Here is a 7,472-nt window from a genome sequence, read left to right as displayed (position 1 = left end):
GCTAAGTTGGGACACCCCTGCAGGGTTTGAACTTTCGAAAGCTGTCCCCGCGGTTATGGGCAGATGGGAATTTGTTAGTATCCGGTTGTAGAAAACCTGACACTTAACTTAAATTAAAATGAATCAACATCGTGTGTAGCCGTGATGGTCTCTTTTCGGCGGAGTCCGGGAAGAGAACACAGTCTCGTGTTATGCTTGAACGTAAGTAGTTCTAGGATCACTTCTTGATGTTTGTAGGTTCTCGACCGTGCTTTGCCATCTCTTCTCGCTCTCTTTTGCGTTAGTTAGCCACCATGTATGCTAGTGCTTGCTGCAGCTCCACCTCACTACTTGTCCCTTCCCATAAGCTTAAATAGTCCTGATCGCGAGGGTGTGAGATTGCTGAGTCCTCGTGACTCACATATTACTTCCAAAACCAGATGCAGGTGCCGATGATGCCATTCTAGGGGATGCGACTGAACTCAAGTGGGAGATCGACGAGGACTCAGGACGTTACTATGTTTCCTTTCCAGAGGATCAGTAGTGGAGCCCAGTTGGGGCGATCGGGGATCTTATGCATTTGGTGTTGTCTTTATTTTGGTTCCGTAGTCGGACCTTGATTGTATTCTGGATGATGTAATGCTATATTTATGTATTGTGTGAAGTGGCGATTGTAAGCCAACTCTGTACCTCTTTCTTATTCAGTACATGGGATGTGTAAAGATTACCCCTCTTGCAAGATGTCTACAATGTGGTTATGCCTCTAAGTCGTGCTCCGACACGTGGGAGATATAGCTGCATCGTGGGTGTTACATTTCTCTACTGAGGTGTTTATCCGGATGAACCGGAAACACAATCGCAGTAGTTCTCCCTTTACTACCATAGCCGAACGAGCGAAACGTAAGGTAGTAACCACAGGAGCCGGGCAACCCAACTATTGACCAAAGACATGATTCGGAGCCGATGCATATAATGCTATATTCGAGACGCTGAATTGTACTATAAAAGTGTTCGAACTTATTTTATTTTTAAGAAATGTACATGGCCGAATGGAGCCCCTGGCGATTTAAGTCGTACCGAGGTGTACATGGCAATCAAACGAAAAAGGGGTAACACAGATTAGGAAACAAGCGAGTACCGAATATGTTTGGCGAAAAAATGTTTCCGTTATAGTCTGATTGATACGTCAAAACGTATTTTTACAGATGATGCGATAAGCATCGAGGGAAAGCTGTGTGCGGGTCCTAAAAAAGGAAGAGGTAATCTTTAAAGATCCTTCAGATACTCTACCACACGTCTACGGTGTTTTTTCTCCTTGGTGTATTATCCTTTGAAAGGATCAACGATCGGGTTTTCATGAGGGGCTTAGAAAAGGGCCCTTGGTACCGTCGGAAGGTGATGGGGGTTGTAAGGAACCTGGAAAAGAAAAAATAAGAGAAAATAAACATGAGGGTCCAGATAGGGTCGAGCCGTATTGTGGACTTTGTCTTTACTATGCCTCCTTCTTTGCCCATGGTATCTTTAGTGCGTAGTTATGTACGCGTGGCACATATGCCGCAATTCGGTTGGGGCTGAGACGGAGGCCGAATTGCTAATCAAGCTCTGGACAAGCTGGACTGTCGCTTTGCAGGGTAGTCCGGACGCGTTTAACAGTGTCCGGGGGCTTGACTGCCGATGTAGTGTTTGGCTTGATAAGGCCGCCCTGGACTTCCACTGTAAGGGCCGCAGTGTGCTCCTCAATATGGAGGGAGCACTTCGTGTTTCCATTGATTGTTATAACACCGTGTGGTCCGGGCATCTTCAGTATGAGATATGCGTAATGCGGGATCACATTGAAGCGAGTGAACGCGGTTCGTCCGAGCAATGCATGATAGCCGCTACAGAAGGGGACGGCGTCGAAGGTCAAGTCTTCGCTTCGGAAGTTGTCCGGCGAACCGAAGACGACTTCCAATGTGATTGAGCCCGTGCAACGGACCTCTACCCCAGGTATTACTCCTTTAAAGGTAGTTTTGGCTTTAAAGGTAGTTTTGGTGGGTTTAATTCTTGACAAATCAATACCCATTTTGCGGACCATGTCCACATAGAGCAAGTTAAGACTGCTACCGCCGTCCATGAGGACTCGCGTAAGGTGGAATCCATCGATAATTGGGCCGAGGACTGATTATCCCCAAGTGTAGGGAATCATCGTAACAATTTCCAAAGGTGGAAGTGATAAGTATGGAGTGTCAAACCCACAAGGAGCTAAAGGTAAGATCAATATTCTCTCAAGCCCTATCTGCCACTGATACGACTCTACGTACACCGAACGTTTGCTTCCAACTAGAAACGAGAAATAAAACTACGTTGTGGGTATGAAGAGGATAACTTTGCATGATATCCGAGAGCTAAAATATGAAAGTAGGTGCTGTTATCATAAAGTTAGAATATATTACTAAATATTATAAATAGAGAGTGTGGAATAATGATGGGTCGGTGTGTGGAATTGTCCTAGGCACAAGACCGGTAATCACCATTGCAGTTTCATATGAGGGAGAGGCATAAGCTAACATACTTTCTCTTCTTGGATCATATGCACTTATGGTTGGAACTCTAGCAAGCATCCGCAACTACTAAAGATCATTGAGGTAAAAACCCAACCATAGCATTAAAGTATCAAGTCCTCTTTATTCCCATACGCCATGTCCTGCTTATCCGTGTTTGTGTTTCAGTCACTCACGCAACACAGACAATAAGCAAACCATGGACATATTGCAACACCCTACAACGGGAATCCCTCACGCTTGCACGACACAGAGGGCGCCATAGGACAGCATCAAAGTAAAACATACAACTCATACCAATCTAGATCATCAATCAACCCAAAGACAAAGGATATCTACTCAAAACATCATAGGATGGCAACACATCATTGGATCATAATATGTGGCATAAAGCACCATGTTCAAGTAGGGATTACAACGGGGTGTGGGAGAGTGGACCGCGTAAAAGAGATGAGGATGGTGATGCTGATGGTGATGTTGATGAAGACGATCACCGCGGCGATGATTCCCCTTCCGATGGCACTCTCGTGCCACCGAGAGAGAGAGAGGAGGAGAGGTTCTTGTTGGGGAACGTAGTAATTTCAAAAAAATTCCTACGCACATGCAAGATCATGGTGATGCATAGCAACGAGGGGAGAGTGTGATCTACGTACCCTTGTAGACCGACAGTGGAAGCGTTATGACAACGCGGTTGATGTAGTCGTACGTCTTCACGGCCCGACCGATCAAGCACCGAAACTACGGCACCTCCGAGTTCTAGCACACGTTCAGCTCGATGACGATCCCCGGACTCCGATCCAGCAAAGTGTCGGGGAAGAGTTCCGTCAGCACGACGGCGTGGTGACGATCTTGATGTACTACCGTCGTAGGGCTTCGCCTAAGCACTGCTACACCATTATCGAGGATTATGGTGGAAGGGGGCACCGCACATGGCTAAGAATATGATCACGTGGATCAACTTGTGTCTATGGGGTGCCCCCTGCCCCCGTATATAAAGGAGTGGAGGAGGGGAGGGCCGGCCCTCTCTATGGCGCGCCCTAGGGGAGTCCTACTCCCACCGGGAGTAGGATTCCCCCTTTCCTAGTCCAACTAGGAGTCCTTCCATGTAGTAGGAGTAGGAGACAAGGAAGGGGAAGAGGGAAGAGAAGGAAGGAGGGGGCGCAGCCCCTCCCCCTAGTCCAATTCGGACTAGGCCTGGGGGGGGGGGCTCCCAACCTCTCCTATCTCTTTCCCCTAAAGCCCAATAAGGCCCATATACTCCCCGGCGAATTTCCGTAACTCTCCGGTACTTCAAAAAATACTCGAATCACTCGGAACCTTTCCGATGTCCGAATATAGTCGTCCAATATATCGATTTTTACGTCTCGACCATTTCGAGACTCCTCGTCATGTCCCCAATCTCATCCGGGACTCCGAACTCCTTCGGTACATCAAAACTCATAAACTCATAATATAACTGTCATCGAAACCTTAAGCGTGCGAACCCTATGGGTTCGAGAACAATGTAGACATGACCGAGACACGTCTCCGGTCAATAACCAATAGAGAAACCTGGATGGTCATATTGGCTCCCACATATTCTACGAAAGATCTTTATCAGTCAGACCGCATAACAACATACGTTGTTCCCTTTGTCATCGGTATGTTACTTGCCCGAGATTCGATCATCGGTATCTCAATACCTAGTTCAATCTCGTTACCAGCAAGTCTCTTTACTTGTTTCGTAATACATCATCTCGCAACCAACTCATTAGTTGCAATGCTTGCAAGGCTTATGTGATGTGCATTACCGAGAGGGCCCGGACATACCTCTCCGACAAACAGAGTGACAAATCCTAATCTCGAAATACGCCAACTCAACATGTACCTTTGGAGACACCTGTAGAGCTCCTTTATAATCACCCAGTTACGTTGTGACGTTTGGTAGCACACAAAGTGTTCCTCCGGCAAACGGGAGTTGCATAATCTCATAGTCATAGGAACATGTATAAGTCATGAAGAAAGCAATAGCAACATACTAAACGATCGGGTGCTAAGCTAATGGAATGGGTCATGTCAATCACATCATTCACCTAATGATGTGATCCCGTTAATCAAATGACAACACATGTCTATGTTTAGGAAATATAACCATCTCCGATTAACGAGCTAGTCAAGTAGAGGCATACTAGTGACTTTTAGTTTGTCTATGTATTCACACAAGTATTATGTTTCCGGATAATACAATTCTAGCATGAATAATAAACATTTATCATGAAATAAGCAAATAAATAATGACTTTATTATTGCATCTAGGGCATATTTCCTTCAGTCTCCCACTTGCACTAGAGTCAATAATCTAGTTCACATCGCCATGTGATTTAACATCAATAGTTCACATCTTTATGTGGTTAACACCCATAGTTCACATCGACATGTGACCAACACTCAAAGGGTTTACTAGAGTCAGTAATCTAGTTCACATCGCTATGTGATTAACACCCAAAGAGTACTAAGGTGTGATCATGTTTTGCTTGTGAGATAACTTTAGTCAACGGGTCTGCCATATTCAGATCCGTAAGTATTTTGCAAATTTCTATGTCTACAATGCTCTGCACAGAGCTACTTTAGCTAATTGCTCCCACTTCCAATATGTATCCAGATGAAGACTTAGAGTCATCCGGATCAGTGCCAAAACTTGTATCAACGTAACCCTTTTACGATGAATCTTTTGTCACCTCCATTATCGAGAAACATATCCTTATTCCACTAAGGATAATTTTGACCGCTGTCCAATGATCTACTCCTAGATCACTATTGTATTCCCTTGCTAAAAACAGTCTAGGGTATACAATAGGTCTGGTACACAGCATGACATACTTTATAGAACCTATGGTTGAGGCATAGGGAATGACTTTCATTCTCTTTCTATCTTCTGCCGTGGTCGGGCTTTGAGTCTTACTCAATTTCACACCTTGTAACATAGGCAATAACTCTTTCTTTGACTGTTCCATTTTGAACTTATTTCAAAATCTTGTCAAGGTATGTACTCATTGAAAAAACTTATCAAGCGTCTTGATCTATCTCTATAGATCTTGATGCTCAATATGTAAGCAGCTTCACCGAGGTCTTTCTTTGAAAAAAACTCCTTTCAAACACTCCTTTATGCTTTGCAGAATAATTCTACATTATTTCCGATCAACAATATGTCATTCACATATACTTATCAGAAATGTTGTAGTGCTCCCACTCACTTTCTTGTAAATATAGGCTTCACCGCAAGTCTGTATAAAACTATATGCTTTGATCAACTCATCAAAGCGTATATTCCAACTCTGAGATGCTTGCACCAGTCCATAGATGAATCGCTGGAGCTTGCACATTTTGTTAACACCTTTAGGATTGATAAAACCTTCTGGTTGCATCATATACAACTCTTCTTTAAGAAATCCATTAAGGATTGCAGTTTTTTTATCCATTTGCCAGATTTCATAAAATGCGGCAATTGCTAATATGATTCGGACAGACTTTAAGCATCAATATGAGTGAGAAAATCTGATCGTAGTCAACACCTTGAACTTTGTCAAAAACCTTTTTTGACAAGTCTAGCTTTGTAGATAGTACTACTATCAGCGTCCGTCTTCCTCTTTGAAGATCCATTTTTTTATGGCTTGCCGATCATCGGGCAAATCCATCAAAGTACATACTTTGTTCTCATACATGGATCATATCTCAGATTTCATGGCCTCAAACCATTTCGCGGAATCTGGGCTCATCATCGCTTCCTCATAGTTCGTAGGTTCGTCATGGTCAAGTAACATGACCTCCAGAACAGGATTACCGTACCACTCTGGTGCGGATCTCACTCTGGTTTACCTACGAGTTTTGGTAGTAACTTGATCTGAAGTTACATGATCATCATCATTAGCTTCCTCACTAATTGGTGTAGTAGTCATAGGAACAGATTTCTGTGATGAACTACTTTCCAATAAGGGAGCAGGTACAGTTACCTCATTAAGTTCTACTTTCCTCCCACTCACTTCTTTCGAGAGAAACTCCTTCTCTGGAAAGGATCCATTCTCAGCAACAAATATCTTGCCTTCGGATCTGTGATAGAAGGTGTACCCAACATTTTCTTTTGGGTATCCTATGAAGACACACTTCTCCGATTTGGGTTTGAGCTTATCAAGATGAAACTTTTTCATATAAGCATCGCAACCTCAAACTTTAAGAAACGACAACTTTGGTTTCTTGCCAAAACACAGTTCATACGGTGTCATCTCAACGGATTTAGATGGTGCCCCCTTTTTTTAACGTGAATGCAGCTGTCTCTAATGCATAACCCCAAAACTTTAGTGGTAAATCGGTAAGAAACATCATAGATCGCACCATATCTAGTAAAGTACGATTACGACGTTCTTACACACCATTACATTGTGGTGTTCCGGGTGGCGTGAGTTGCGAAACTATTCCACATTGTTTCAAATGTACACCAAACTCATAACTCAAATATTCTCCTCCACGATCAGATCGTAGGAATTTTATTTTCTTGTTACGATGATTTTCAACTTCACTCTGAAATTCTTTGAACTTTTCAAACGTTTCAGACTTATGTTTCATTAAGTAGATATACCCATATCTGCTTAAGTCATCTGTGAAGGTGAGAAAATAACGATATCCGCCACGAGCCTCAACATTCATCGGACCACATACATCTGTATGTATGACTTCCAATAAATCTGTTGCTCTCTCCATAGTACCGGAGAATGGTGTTTTTGTCATATTACCCATAAGGCACGGTTCGCAAGTACCAAGTGATTCATAATCAAGTGGTTCCAAAAGCCCATCAGTATGGAGTTTCTTCATGCGCTTTACACCGATATGACCCAAACGGCAGTGCCACAAATAAGTTGCACTTATCATTATTAACTTTGCATCATTTGGCTTCAATATTATGAATATGTGTAACACTAT

This window comes from Triticum urartu, chromosome 4 (genome assembly GCF_003073215.2).
Source record: "Triticum urartu cultivar G1812 chromosome 4, Tu2.1, whole genome shotgun sequence".
Classification (NCBI taxonomy): domain Eukaryota; kingdom Viridiplantae; phylum Streptophyta; class Magnoliopsida; order Poales; family Poaceae; genus Triticum; species Triticum urartu.
Note: the sequence above shows the minus strand (reverse complement) of the source record.